The 15705-nt window shown below is 44.6% G+C and overlaps 2 pseudogenes across 2 annotated transcripts in view; one reads left to right on the forward strand and one right to left on the reverse strand.

Annotated features, from left to right (window-relative positions):
• LOC147737302 (uncharacterized) overlaps positions 1-15705 on the forward strand; it is a 246203-nt pseudogene that overhangs the window by 190417 nt on the left and 40081 nt on the right. The window lies entirely within an intron of this gene.
• LOC147737304 (uncharacterized) overlaps positions 556-15705 on the reverse strand; it is a 76750-nt pseudogene continuing 61600 nt past the window's right edge. Inside the window, exon 2 of the transcript XR_015296094.1 lies at positions 556-9732. The product of XR_015296094.1 is annotated as an uncharacterized LOC147737304 (transcript). The remainder of the gene's footprint in view (positions 9733-15705) is intronic.

A 15705-nucleotide genomic window follows, 5' to 3' on the forward strand; every position in this document is an offset into this window, starting at 1 on the left:
TTCACCTGAACAATATTAACATGCGTTTACGCACAGGCAGAAGATACAGTATGGTAACACCTCAGATTCGCCACCGGACTGCACTGGTTGTCGGAAATATGGCTGTGTTAACGCACCTAAATGCTTGGATATGTCATGCTGCCGGCCTGCGGGTTGTAGGCTACAAAAGCTGTGTGAGTTGTGACATTGGCAATAAATGTTTTTAAAAAAAAGAAGAAGAAAAAAGGACTGATAGTAGCACTACTCAAGCGCCTCGTATATACGACCAAACGTTGGGCGCCATGTTGCAGGGATTCCGTTCCTATACAGAACTGTGCATAGAGACCTAGGACCTCAGTGAATTAGGGTACACCAAACTCACCTTAGTACCTAACATCCCCTACCAGACTAGCATCAGTGACTCATCGGTTCTTCGTCCTATAGTGAAAACCCCAATGATTAGTCAACCCAGAACATGAAACTTAGGATTCCTCAGGTAAGGTGGAAACAAGAACACTCTTTCATTATACTATCATATCAGTCCAAAACAAGGAGTAAATGAGACACAAATAAGTTTGAAATGTTTATTTCTAACAACGTGTTCTAATGAGCAGCATCTTTGCTAGTATAAGTAAACGTATTATAAAAAGCAGGTTGTCAGCATTGTTACTGCTCCATAAAATACAAAGGGAGAAAGCATGTTATAATGCTAAAGGGAAACAGGTTATACATATACCTATATTTCGCCCTCCCTAGATAGCAAGTTATTTTATAACTAATTAAGGTCTCACAGGTTTACATGGGTGGCCCCATACCTCTGGTAATCAGCAGGAGTGGATCACATCATATTCTCCTCAAGCTCTCAGCACACAAATGTTCTCCAAGTGTGTCTATTCATGCCCACCCAGTGCATTATTAAACGTGCCGAACCTCAGAGGTGGCCACAGCTGCATACATGTGATGGATAGAACGTGCGCTGATCAGTTAGAACAACAACCTCAGTGTCTAAGATAACCTTGACGGTGTCAGCGCATACTGTGCAGACTAAACTATCGAAGCAGGCTAGAAATGCAGCAAAACAAGTTATTCTCATGTGAAGCAAAGCATCTATCGTTTCTCTAAACACCAGCGCAGAGTATGTCATGTGCAAAGCAGAGCAGGCAAGGAAAAATGGTGTTTAAACTTCTAATAAGCTCATGCTAACTTAACACTATATAAATGTACGGGTCATCTCCACGACACTTTGTTGAACTAAAACACTGTGGTGTTTCTGTCTAACTCACTCCAAAGTTAGACTGCTGAAAAGACTCGAGGCCAACTATCTACAAACAACCCAAATCAACGTAAGTTTCTACACTTTTTAGTTTTACTGGAGCAATATATATTTAATGGCCGAATATCAATCAATACTGAGACAAGATGTCCGTGTCTCTTCCCGTTTTTTCCACTACAGGCCCAGCCTTAAAGTTCTTGAGAAATCTGACTGAGTCTCTTTACTGATAAAGGTACTTCACCCACTACAATAGTTAATAGTCTCAATAGCGAGAAAGAGCCCATATTTATTTGTCCATTCTATTAAACCAACAGGTTACACCGTGCCCAGCCCTGACGAAAATCCAGCGACATAACAATGGGATTGGAAACATAACAACTTTTCCTTTTCATTCACAAAGGGACATTCACTAGTCCATGTCTAACTAGTTTTCTGAGGACGCCTTCACCTAAAGATTTAGCCCCACAGAAAAACTGCCCTTGTGACAGCAGTCCTAACTAAGGCGTTAAGTAGCAGGCTTCAGGATTGCTTGTTGTAGCTGATTATGTTGGTGTAATTATTACATGTTATTTAATTTTAGTAACATTATTGTTGTAGCTTGAAGAATTCATGTCTATTCTTCAACTGTTAATTGTTTAAAAATATTGGATGTAAACGGATTGTGTTGCGCTCAGACATATGTACTTGTAAAAAAGCATTTAAGTACATAAAAAATGTATGTGATAAAAGTCAAATTTGGCTATGAACAGTATGGTCAAGACACTAAGTCTGCTTAAATAAATAGCAGCATTCTAAAGTAGTTCCTAGGGGATCTTCTTTCTTTCTAAATACTTTCTAAAAGTGGCATTTGCAAACGCGCAATTTAAAAACCATCTTTAGTAAAATATGTGTTAATAAATTCTGAGTTCAGAGAGCCTAAATTTTATTTTTCCATCTTATCCCTATGGGAAGATATGCTTAAGAATGTTACAAAGCATTCCTCATTCTGTCCTATGGGGCAAGCTAGCCTTTCAATAGTGAAAAACGAAATTGGCAGTATTTCACTATCAGGACATGTTACACACATCAGTACATGTCCTACCTTTCACATACACTACACCTTGCCCGGGGGGTACCTTGAGCCAACCATAAGAGTGTCCTATATGTAAGAAAAGGGAAGGTTAGGGCCTGGCAAGTGTGTGCACTTGCCACGGCGACATGGCACTTAGCAGACTGCGCACAGGCATTGCAGTGGCAGGCCTGAGACATCTTTTTAGGGCTACTCATGTGGGTGGCAGAATCAGTGCTGCACTAGTAGTATTTGATTTACCAGCACCGGCACACCCAGTGCATTTTACTAGGTACTGACCAGTAAATCCGAACCTGCCAATCAGGGAGATCCAATCATATTAACAATTTACACAGAGAGCATATGCACTTATGCACGGATTAGCAGTGGTAAAGTGCCCAGAGTCCTAAAACCAAGAACAACAGATCATGAAAAAAATAGGAGGTGGAAGCAAAATGTTTGGGGATAACCCTGCAAAAAGGGCCACATCCAACAACCCTCAAGACCTGGGTGTTCGAATAAGCCTACAGGACCTGCAAGCGCCTGGATAACCTATTGGGCGATTAGCCGGGCTTTATAAATCCTGCTCGATTGAAGCCTTGATCACTGTGGAAATAACAGTTAACCTTTCATAAACAAGCAAAGCGAAGCGACCAGTTTTTTTATAGCCTCTATCCAAGTATCGATGTCTTCAAGATGGTGACACACTGACCTATCAATTGCTCCTACTATCCATTCAAGGACTGAGGATTTAACTTCGTATTCTCCCCGCTGCGTTTCTTTGGTCACCAGATGGGTCCGTACAGTTCAGTAGTTTTATGTTTTTTTATGTTATTTGGTGGGAGTCCAGTTGGAGAGGAGTGTGGTACAGCACTGTTGAATTTGTCATGACAGTTTATTATAGTAGACTCTGGAACAGGAAAAGGGCTTGGTCATGCTGCTTAGTGACAATGAGTCAGCTTTGTAAACAGGACACATCACTGGATGTGTTATCTCGTCACCACACCCATAAGTGACATTGTAGACCACATCAATCTACGTATGCGGGCATAGAGTTGATAAAATTGATACAAGGTCTCTTGTCTTGTGTTGATGGTTTAAAATTTGTCTTGTGCTTATATACATAACCAAAAGACACACAAATTATGGACGGAATTCGGAATAATTCAAACATTCACCCCCAGTCAAGTGATCTGGGTTAAATCCATTGTTCTTTTGCTCACCATGCCAAGCCAGTTAAGACTTAACCATATTCAAATCATTGGCCCTGCTCCTCATGGGTACAGTCCAGCTTGAACTTTGAAGGCAGGTCCTCCCTGGACCAGAAACAAGCATACTGGGACCGGTTTAGGGTATCACCCCTCATCAGTCATCTTGAATCCAGTGTACAGTGAGCCCGGGACCCACGTCTAGGCATACCCGTGGCCCTTTATATGGTTTCTCCCCAGGGTGGGCTTTCCCATGATACATTGGCTGTGAGGTGCCTTTCTAATAAATGCCTTGTCACTTTCTGTACATTCATACAGATACTTCATTAAAAACACTTTGTCACATTCTCCAGGAACTCGTCCAGAGATCTGCAAAGCCATCCGTTACTTCATCACCTAGCTCGCCATTGCCTCTGAACACTACATATTCATAGCAGATCTCAGCTTCCACAAGGAAGACCTAAGCGACGTCAGCACTGCCAACCTAATAGAAAGCATGAGCAACATCAGCCTCATCCAACTCGTCATCGACCCAACACACATCGTTGGGCACACGCTTGACTCCATCCTCATCTCCAGCGAACCAATCAAGTACCACCATGTCACAGAACTCACCTGGACCGACCAACTCCATTGTCCACTTCACCATCACAGGGCACAATACTACGGCAACCAAAGCCAAACAACCCAGCGCAACTGGAAAACGTTCTCAGATGAGAACTGAAACACTCGCCATGCCAACTGTCTGGACACAGCTCTAGACCTTAAACAGGCCCTCAGGAACTTCACAGACTGGATCACCGACTATGCCACCCCGACCAAGATCAGAGAATCGGCAAAGAGTGTCAACCTCTTTACCCTGGAACTTCAGACCTCTAAATGAAACTGTTGTTGGCTAGAAAGAAGATAGCGTACCAATAAGGATCCAGTGCACTACACCACCTTCAGGACATCGATCAACCACTACCACCTCCTCAAAGAAGAGAGCGCTCACATGCTGGATAAAGATCAGATCAAACCACAGCAATGAGCACTTCACCATCATGGAATTCAGCAACCCTGCAGCCACAGAGAATATCATAACTCCCTCCTAGGATCTGTGCTACACACTTGCTGACTACTTTCATTAGAAGATCGCGGTCATCTACAGGGACTTTGAACCTCAGCTCTCTGCAAGTGACAGCCTCGCCCTCCTCACACCCACTGACACTAACTCTGACCTCGGGCCACTTCCTGGGATACCCTCATTGCACAAGACACCACCTCTATAATGAACACAATGCACTCTGGGGTACCCGCTGATCCATGCCCCACCATATCTTTAACCTCAGGAGCAAGGTGATCAGATTAGAGCTCACAAACCCACATAACAGATCGATCGCCTTGGCCCCCTCTGCAGAAGAGTGGTAACATGTAGAAGTGAAACCCCTCCTAAAAAACATTCAGCAGACCTAGAGCAGCTGAAGAACTCCTGACTGATACCCCTGCTCTCGTTCCTGGCCATAGTCTTTGAGAGGACAATCAAGAGTACGCTGACCAGACACCTGGAGCACAACAACCTCCTGGACTCCTCCCCTTCAGGCTTCCATGCCAATCAAAGCACAGAGACTGCACTGATAGCAGCCACAGATGATATCAAAGCCCACCTGGACCTCAGTCAAAATACAGCCCCATCCTCCTCGACCTCTCGGCTGCCTTTGACATGGTCTCCCACCAGATCCTGATCGACAAGCTCCACCACATCGGAATCCAAGGAAATGCCCTGAAATGGATCGCCTCCTACCTCACCAGAAAAACTCTGAAAATCAGACTCCTGCCCTACTCCTGAGCCCAAGCACATCATCTGTGGTACCCCACAAGGATCCTCAATTATCCCCACCTTCTTCTACACTAACATGATACCCCCAGCCAACATTATTAGATCACACAGACTGAAAGTCATCTTCTACACCCACCTCACCAACTCCAGAGACAACTTACATAGGTGCCCGGCCGACATCACCGACTGGATGAAGCACAACTGCCTAAAACTGAACACAGACAAGACGGAAGTCCTCATCTTCAGTTACCAGGCATCTCCGTGGAGCGACGCATGGTGGTCAGCAGTCCCCTCCCTTACAGACCATGCCATGACTCACAATGCACATGTGCTGTAAGATCTTTAGATCTTGCAGCTCCCCATCAGCACCAGACAAATGATCACCCAAGCCCTGGTGACTAACTGGCTTGGCTACCTAAAAACTCTGTATGTAGGAATCAACACTAACCTCCAGAGACAACTGCAGACAATACAGAACTCAGCAGCAATACTAATCCTCAACCTCCTGAAGCAGACCCACATCACTCCCCACCTCAGTAAACTCAACTGGCTCCCAGTCTAGAAAAGAGGCAAGATACCGACCCATGCTTGTAAGGCACTCCACAACGAAGGATCGTCCTACATCAGCCAAAGTTTATTCTTTAACCAGCCTGCCAGACACCTGCATTCCACCTCCCTCTTGCTTGCTCACGTTCCCAGTGTCAAACCAGGCACGGAGGCTGCTCTTTCTCCCACCTGGCTGTAAAGACCTGGAATGAACTTCCCCTGCACTGGAGATCCGACTCATCAGTGAATCTGGAAAGAACTCAAGATCTGGCTGTTCAACTGATCAGCCCCTCCGGACAGCAACTCCTCCCCTGCGGCTTGAGAATCTCACAGATGATTTGCCGTGCTTAATAAATACCGATTGATTGATTTGAGTGCGCACATTAATATAGATTTTTCCCAGTGAGGACTTTGATGTTGTTTAGCTCTCCCTTGCTAACAAATGCCTTGCTACAATCAGTGCAGTCTTCAGGGTGGACTTTTGATGCTGCGTTAGCTTTCCATTTATGAATCAATGGTCACATTCAATACATTTATAGAGTTTCTGTCCTGTGTGAACATTCTGATATATTACATTTTGTTTTGTAATCAATCCCATGCCACATTATATTTATTAATAGTGTTTCTCCCTAGTGTGGATTTGTTGATGTTAGCTTATTCTTCCTTGGAAGACTTTATTACACTCTAAATACATAGGATTTTTTTGCCATGTAGATTTTCAGACATCGCTTCAGTTGTCCATTTGTTATGAATGCTTTGTGGTATTCAATACATACATTTTCTCTCTTGTGTGAACTTCTTGATTTTGTATTAAATTTTGCTTTGTGATGAATGCCTTGTCACATTCTGTAAATTCATGTGGTTTCTCCCCACAGTGGACTTGATATTGTTTTAAATCTCCCTTTATAATGAATAGCTTGTCACATTCAGTGAGGTTGAATGGTCTCTTTCCATTTGGTATAAGTTCTTTGTCACATTTTGTACAATGATATAGTTTCTCTCATGTGGAAACTTTCTGGTGTATTTTTTAACTTTGCTTTGTAATAACTGCTAAATCGCATTCAGTACAGCCATATCGTTTCTAACCAGTGTGGAATTTCTGATGTACTATTATGTACATTCATAGGGTTTCTCCCCTGTGTAGATTATCTGATGTTGCATAACAAGTGACTTTCTAATAAATGCCTTCTCACATTCAGTGCAGTTGAATGGTTTCTCCCCAATGTGGATTGTCTAATGTCGCTTCAGCTTTCCATTTGTTATAAATGCCTTACCACATTCAGTGCATTCATTCGGATTCTCCCCCAGTGTGGACCATTTGATGTTGCTTTAGCTGTTTGTATTTTATAAATGCCTTGCCACATTCTGTACGTTCATACAGTTTCTCCCCAGAGTGGACATTTTGATGTCGCTTCAGCTCTCCATTTGTTATAAATGCTTTGTCACATTCGGTACATTGATATGGTCTCTCTCCAGTGTGGACTTTTTCATGTCGCTTCAGCCCTCCATTTGTTATAAATGCTTTGTCACATTCGGTACATTGATATGGTCTCTCTCCAGTGTGGACTTTTTGATGTCCCTTCAGCTCTCCATTTGTTGTAAATGCTTTGTCACATTCTGTACATTGATATGGTTTCTCCCCAGTGTGGACTCTCTGATGTTCCATTAGGTGTGACTTTCTAATGAATGCTTTGTCACATTCGGTACATTGATATGGTCTCTCTCCAGTGTGGACTTTTTCATGTCGCTTCAGCTCTCCATTTGTTATAAATGCTTTGTCACATTCGGTACATTGATATGGTCTCTCTCCAGTGTGGAGTTTTTGATGTCCCTTCAGCCCTCCATTTGTTTTAAATGCTTTGTCACATTCTGTACATTGATATGGTTTCGCTCCAGTGTGGGTTTTCTGATGTTCCAGTAAATGGTATTTTCTACTGTATGCCTTGTCACATTCTGTACATTTATATGGTTTCTCCCCAGTGTGGATTTTCTGTTGTCGTTTTAGGTCTTCATTTGTCATAAATGCCTTGTCACATTCTGTACATGCATACAGTTTCTCCCCAGTGTGGATTTTCTGATGTAGCTTTAGAGCTCTATTTCTTATAAATGCCTTGTCACATTCTGTACATTGATATGGTTTCTCTCCAGTGTGGACTTTCTGATGTTTTATTAGATGCGACTTTCTAGTGTATGTCAGGCAACATTCTGTACATTGATATGGTCTCTCTCCAGTGTGGAGTTTTTGATGTCGTTTTAGCTCTCCATTTGTTATAAATGCTTTGTCACATTCTGTACATTGATGTGGTTTCTCCCCAGTGTGGATTTTCTGATGTTGCTTCAGCTGTACATTTCTTATAAATGATTTGCCACATTCTGTACATTGATAGGGTTTCTCTCCAGTGTGGGTTTTCTGATGTTCCAGTAAAAGGTGTTTTCTACTGTATGCCTTGTCACATTCTGTACATTTATATGGTTTTTCCCCAGTGTGGATTTTCTGATGTCGTTTTAGGTCTTCATTTGTCATAAATGCCTTGTCACATTCTGTACATGCATACAGTTTCTCCCCAGTGTGGATTTTCTGATGTAGCTTTAGAGCTCTATTTCTTATAAATGCCTTGTCACATTCTGAACATTGGTATGGTTTCTCCCCAGTGGGGATTTTCTGATGTCGTTTTAGATGTTTATTTGTTATAAATTCCTTGTCACATTCTGTACATTGATATGGTTTCTCTCCAGTGTGGACTTTCTGATGTTTTATTAGATGCGACATTCTAATGTATGTCAGGCAACATTCTGTACATTGGTATGGTTTCTCCCCAGTGTGGATTTTCTGATGTCGTTTTAGCTCTCCATTTGTTATAAATGCTTTGTCACATTCTGTACATTGATGTGGTTTCTCCCCAGTGTGGATTTTCTGATGTCGTTTTATCTCTCCATTTGTTATAAATGCCTTGTCACATTCTGTACATGCATACAGTTTCTCCCCAGTGTGGGTTTTCTGATGTTGTGTTAACTGTCCATTTGTTATAAATGCTTTGTCACATTCTGTACATTGATGTGGTTTCTCCCCAGTGTGGATTTTCTGATGTTGTTTTAGCTCTCCATTTGTTATAAATGCTTTGTCACATTCTGTACATTGATATGGTTTCTCCCCAGTGTGGATTTTATGATGTTTCATTAGATGTGACTTTCTAATGAATGCCACGTCACATTCTGTACATTGGTACGGTTTCTCCCCAGTGTGAATTTTCTGATGTTGTGTTAGCTTTTCATTTCTTATAAATGCTTTGTCACATTCTGTACATTCATACGGTTTCTCCCCAGTGTGGATCATTTGATGCCGCTTTAGACTCGCCTTCCATCTGAACAATTTATTACATTCTGTACATTTATATGGTTTCTCCTCTACGTGGACACGCTGATGCTGCACTGGGTCTTTCATTGCAAAGAACACGTTTTCACAGTCAGTCCATCTATCTGGTTTTTCTCCAGTATGAAGTTTCTTATGTCGCACTTGCTGTTTTTTGGCCTAATAAATGTTTTGTCACATTCTAGAAATTCATATGGTTTTTCTCATGTGTGTTCTTTCTGATACCAGGTTCTCTCTTCCTTCGTAATCAGCACCTTAGACTTGCTTCAGTATGTCAGTGTGTTGTGTCTCCAATGTCTATCAGCTGATATCTAAGAGCCAAGTACAGACCTCATTGGGCATCTTGGGTTTTCTGCTGTAGAAAAAGACTTCGGCGAGGCATTAGCCTTCAAGGGAAGAGTTTTTGAGGCACACTGTTTTTACATCACTCCCCACACCAGTGATGTTTAATAGCTTTACTTTTGACATTCATTACTGCATTTATTTCACCTGTTAGATTAAGAAAAAGAAACAATCATTAAGCTTAAATGCAAAACCCATCAGAAAAACTCATTGGCATTTAATGATGCATTTAAGTGTTCATATAGACAAGTGCGTTGAAGAAATCCTAGATTCCACTTTCAATGTAAAGATGCAATAGGCAGAGTAAGGGCATACGATCTTTTTGTGATCGCCTTCTATTGAGGAGTGTGGAGTAACCAAGAGACCAGAGACTGTTGCTTGTTCAGTGAGTGAGATCTTCTCCCAAGAGACACTACAATGTTAAATCCACAGCAACAAGATGCCGCCCATCTTATCCAGGGAACGGTTCCTATTATCAAACGGCCTAACGAATAATGCAAGATGGAACCGGTTAGAAAACAGGTCTCTGGTTGGCAGAGGTATGCACCATGTCCAAGTAGGGCCAGCAATCCTAGTCAGGGTAAGTCACAAAACAATTGCAAATTATTCTGCGCTCACCCCCTGGTAGCTGGGCACAGAGCAGGCATGCTTAAAAGGCAATGTTTAAAGGGTTTGTGCAATAACTCATGCAACAACACAGTGAATACCTCACAAAAAGACTCAGTTTAGAAATATAGAGAACATGTATCTGAGTAAAACAAGTCCAAAACGATAAAAATCAATCAAGTAGAAGCTGCGATATTGAATGTTGAAGAAAAAAAAGGTAATAAAACAATTGAAAGCAGGTAACACTAAAAAAGGTTATTTCAGATTGGTCAAGAGGGACCGGTGCAAATTCAAAGTGCAGGCCGACTACAATGGAGCGCAGAAAGACTGCAGGGACCCATTTGGGCCCACTGAACACAGTACCTTGGAGCTTGGGGTGCAGTGTGCGTGGGGAGGCCTTGTGCCATCTAGCGGAAGAAACTTTGCAGGGCTTCGTGCTGCGTCACATCAGATTTGGCAGAGACTCAGCTGTAGAAACCACTTCTGAGGTCCAGAACTTGGAGGGGGCACCTCAGACACGGATAGGAAGGGAGAGTCCAGCAGCATCAGCAGAACTGCAGGAAGTCCTTTGTGTCTCTGACACTTGAGAAACAGGAGGCAAGCTAAAAAGCCCTTGGAGCACACTTTGGAGTGAAGACAGAGTCTAGCTCTCCTTCCAGGAGTCAGAGAGCTGCACTCCACAGGGCAACACACAGAAAAGCAATTCTTTGTCAAAAACAATCCAATTGAGTCTTTTCTGCAGCACCCCAGTCCTTCTGACAGCGGTTCTGTGTAGATCCAGAAGTGACGGAGTTGACAGGGCCAGAGACTTAGCACTTACGTCCAAATGTGCCAATGATCTGAGGGAAACTCCAAAGAGTGGTTTTGAAGTGCACCAGTATCTTTTTCAATCCCAGCACTCACTCCAGACTACCAAAGGGAGTTATCAGTAATTTGTATGGGCCAGTTCACTACCCTGTGATGTGTAAGGGTGGGCCCCTTCCTCCCATCTTCCCAGGAAGACCCATCAGAATACAGATGGATGCAGATGGGTGCTAAATCACACCCAACCCCTGCACTGTCTGTGGCTGTCTAGACGGAATGCACAAAGGGGTCGGTCACCTAGCCCAGACGTGTATTAGAGACAGGGTATAAGGCACAAAGAGCAGTACAAGCATAGAAACGTCCACTTTCTAAAAGTAGCATTTTTAAAATAGGAATGTTAAAGGAGGATTTATCATTACTATTCCAAAGATATGAAATATGAAACATGAAACGGCTACTCCTTTCCAATCAGGAATTACAGCTTATAGGTATTCTAAGGAATTCCCAGTTCTAGCCAATGAAAGTCGGCATTACAGCAGTGAAAACTGAATTTAGCTGTTTGTCACTACCAGGACATGTAAAACACAGAGTATATGTTCCAACTTTTACTTACATAGCACTCTCGTGGTGGTTTACCAAGGGCCATCCTTAGGGGCGACTAATATGTAAAGAAAGGAGATTTGAAGGCTTGGCAAGTAGTTTTAAATGTAAAGTTGATGTGGCAGTAAACTGCACACACACAGGCACTGCAGTGGAAGGCCTGAGACATGGTTTCAGGCTGCATAGGTGGGTAGCACAATCAGTGCTGCAGACCTCTAGTAGCAAATAATTTGCAGACCCTGGGCACATGTAGTAACATAGATCTGAGTGACGCTGCAGGAATGCACCACAGCAGACACTCAATCTCCAACAAGGTATCCCCACCCCAGTTCTTTTAATACTTGATTTTTAATAAAATATTGCCCAAGGCATCAGCTGCGTGCCAGGTTTCCCAATGTACACCAAGCCAAACATAACAGCATTTAGACCAGAAGGAACGCATAGAGTAGCCTGTCCACATGTTGACAGAGTGCACACTATACGTCTACCTGCTACAATTAGGTTAATAAACAAGCATTGACACAACCAATAGGTCTCGCTTTTGGGACCTTATAAGTGTTTAGCAGTGAAACAGTTTCTGTTTTTGCACCAAGGATACTGTGCTGCATAACTAAATACTTATAAGGTCCCAAAAGTGAGACATATTGGCTATGCTAATGCTTGTTTGCAGCGGTGGTTGAATGTGTAGGCAGAGCCTGACACTACGAAGGTTGCTGATTTTACAAGCGATGCCTGGGCTCACAGTTAGCACCAATTTATCTCAAGAATGGAACAAAGATAAAGAATGATGAAGTATTTGAAATTCTCACATTCCAGTGGCAGGAAGGAACATTGAATATTGATTGTAGGCATACATGTGTGCCAAAATGAAGAAAGAAAACGACAATAGATTTAAAGTGGCCCTTAAAAATGTCAAACTCATTCAGAGGACAGTATGTGCTGAAATGTGACCACGTACCGAGGGATGTTTTCCAGCAGCCGCAATGGATGTCACCTGATAACAGACCGTCAGACCTTTTAATAAAATCCCAAACTCTAGTCTGTGAAAGGCAAAGCCAATATGAAAAGCAGCCGCTGGCTACTATGGCAACATATAGGCTAGACGTTCCACTGCATGTATTTCAAAGCCTCGTGAGTAGAAACATATCAGACGTTGCTCTTTTGTAGCGCCGAGCGCTGTTTCTCAGGCTGTGCAGGCGCTTTTTAAAAGCTGCATTTTGTTTGGAACAACATGAAAGAAATATTCATTATTGCGATGTATTCATATGGCCTTTACCCGATTGGAGAGGAATTCGAATAACTCAGATAACAAGTTAACATGGTCAAAGACGCGCTTAGCGGTGAGGGAGGGGGAGGGAGTTGAAGCGAGGGCGGGCTGAAAGTGAAAATACACACGATCTTGCGGTGAGGGAGGGAGGTGGAGTTGAAGGGCGGCCGGGCTGAAAGTGAAAAGACGCGTAAAAGAAGTGGGCACCTCAAGTGCGTGAAAAGAAGCCCGGGAGTTGAGTGGACAAGCGCCGCAAATGTGATAGCGATCGGATTCACGCGATTAAGCCACATGGCAGCTGTGGCCGCAGCAATGGACTGCAGGAAAGGACTGCAGCAATGGACGACTGCAGCAATGGACTGCAGCAATGGACAACTGCAGCAATGGACCGCAGCAATGGACTGAAGCAATGGACCGCAGCAATGGACTGAAGCAATGGACGACTGCAGCAATGGACTGCAGAAAGGGACTGCAGAAATGGACTGCAAAAATGGAGTGCAGCAATGGAGTGAAGCAATGAAAGACTGCAGCAATGGACAACTGCAGCAATGGACTGCAGCAATGGGCTACAGCAAAGGAAGGCAGCAATGGACTGCAGCAATGGAGTGCAGCAATAGAGTGCAGCAATGGACGACTGCAGCAATGGACGACCGCAGCAATGGAGTGCAGCAATGGAGTGCAGCAATGGAGTGCAGCAATGGAGTGCAGCAATGGAGTGCAGCAATGGAGTGCAGCAATGGAGTGCAGCAATGGAGTGCAGCAATGGACTGCAGCAATGGACTGCAGCAATGGACTGCAGCAATGGACTGCAGCAATGGACTGCAGCAATGGACTGCAGCAATGGACCGCAGCAATGGACCGCAGCAATGGACCGCAGCAATGGACCGCAGCAATGGACCGCAGCAATGGACAACTGCAGCAATGGACAACTGCAGCAATGGACAACTGCAGCAATGGACCGCAGCAATGGACCGCAGCAATGGACCGCAGCAATGGACTGAAGCAATGGACGACTGCAGCAATGGACCTCAGCAATGGACTGAAGCAATGGACGACTGCAGCAATGGACTGCAGAAATGGACAACTGCAGCAATGGACCGCAGCAATGGACCGCAGCAAAGGACGACTGCAGCAATGGACTGCAGCAATGGGCTACTGCAAAGGAAGGCAGCAATGGACGACTGAAGCAATGGACTGCCACAATGGACTGCAGCAATGGACTGCAGCAGTGGAGTATAGCAATGGACTGCAGCAATGGACTGCAGCAGTGGAGTATAGCAATGGACTGCAGCAATGGACTGCAGCAGTGGAGTATAGCAGTGGACTGCAGCAATGCACGACTGCAGCAATGCACGACTGCAGCAATGGACGACTGCAGTAATGGACTGCAGCAATGGACTGCAGCAATGGACGGCTGCAGCAATGGACGACCGCAGCAATGGAGTGCAGCAATGGAGTGCAGCAATGGAGTGCAGCAATGGAGTGCAGCAATGGACTGCAGCAATGGACTGCAGCAATGGACTGCAGCAATGGACTGCAGCAATGGACTGCAGCAATGGACTGCAGCAATGGACTGCAGCAATGGACTGCAGCAATGGACCGCAGCAATGGACCGCAGCAATGGACCGCAGCAATGGACCGCAGCAATGGACAACTGCAGCAATGGACAACTGCAGCAATGGACAACTGCAGCAATGGACCGCAGCAATGGACCGCAGCAATGGACCGCAGCAATGGACTGAAGCAATGGACGACTGCAGCAATGGACCTCAGCAATGGACTGAAGCAATGGACGACTGCAGCAATGGACTGCAGAAATGGACAACTGCAGCAATGGACCGCAGCAATGGACCGCAGCAAAGGACGACTGCAGCAATGGACTGCAGCAATGGGCTACTGCAAAGGAAGGCAGCAATGGACGACTGAAGCAATGGACTGCCACAATGGACTGCAGCAATGGACTGCAGCAGTGGAGTATAGCAATGGACTGCAGCAATGGACTGCAGCAGTGGAGTATAGCAATGGACTGCAGCAATGGACTGCAGCAGTGGAGTATAGCAGTGGACTGCAGCAATGCACGACTGCAGCAATGCACGACTGCAGCAATGCACGACTGCAGCAATGGACGACTGCAGTAATGGACTGCAGCAATGGACTGCAGCAATGGACGGCTGCAGCAATGGATGACTGCAGCAATGGATGACTGCAGCAATGGATGACTGCAGCAATAGATGACTGCAGCAATGGACTGCAGCAATGGACTGCAGGAATAGACGACTGCAGGAATAGACGACTGAAGCAATGGACGACTGAAGCAATGGACGACTGAAGCAATGGACGACTGGAGCAATGGACGACTGCAGCAATGGACGACTGACGTAAGGGAGTGCAGCAATGGACTGCAGCAATGGACTGCAGTAATGGAGAGCAGCAGTGGACTGCAGCAATGGAGTGAAACAATGGAGTGAAGCAATGGAGTGAAGCAATGGACTGCAGCAATGGACTGCAGGAATAGACGACTGCAGCAATGGACGACTGAAGCAATGGACGACTGACGTATGGGAGTGCAGCAATGGACTGCAGCAATGGAGTGAAGCAATGGACTGCAGCAATGGACGACTGAAGCAATGGACGACTGACGTAAGGGAGTGCAGCAATGGACTTCAGCAATGGACTGCAGGAATAGACGACTGCAGCAATGGACGGCTGCAGCAATGGACGGCTGCAGCAATGGACGACTGCAGCAATGGATGACTGCAGCAATGGATGACTGCAGCAATGGATGACTGCAGCAATGGATGACTGCAGCAATGGATGACTGCAGCAATGGATGACTGCAGCAA

This window comes from Lissotriton vulgaris, chromosome 1_1 (assembly GCF_964263255.1).
Source record: "Lissotriton vulgaris chromosome 1_1, aLisVul1.2, whole genome shotgun sequence".
Classification (NCBI taxonomy): Eukaryota; Metazoa; Chordata; class Amphibia; order Caudata; family Salamandridae; genus Lissotriton; species Lissotriton vulgaris.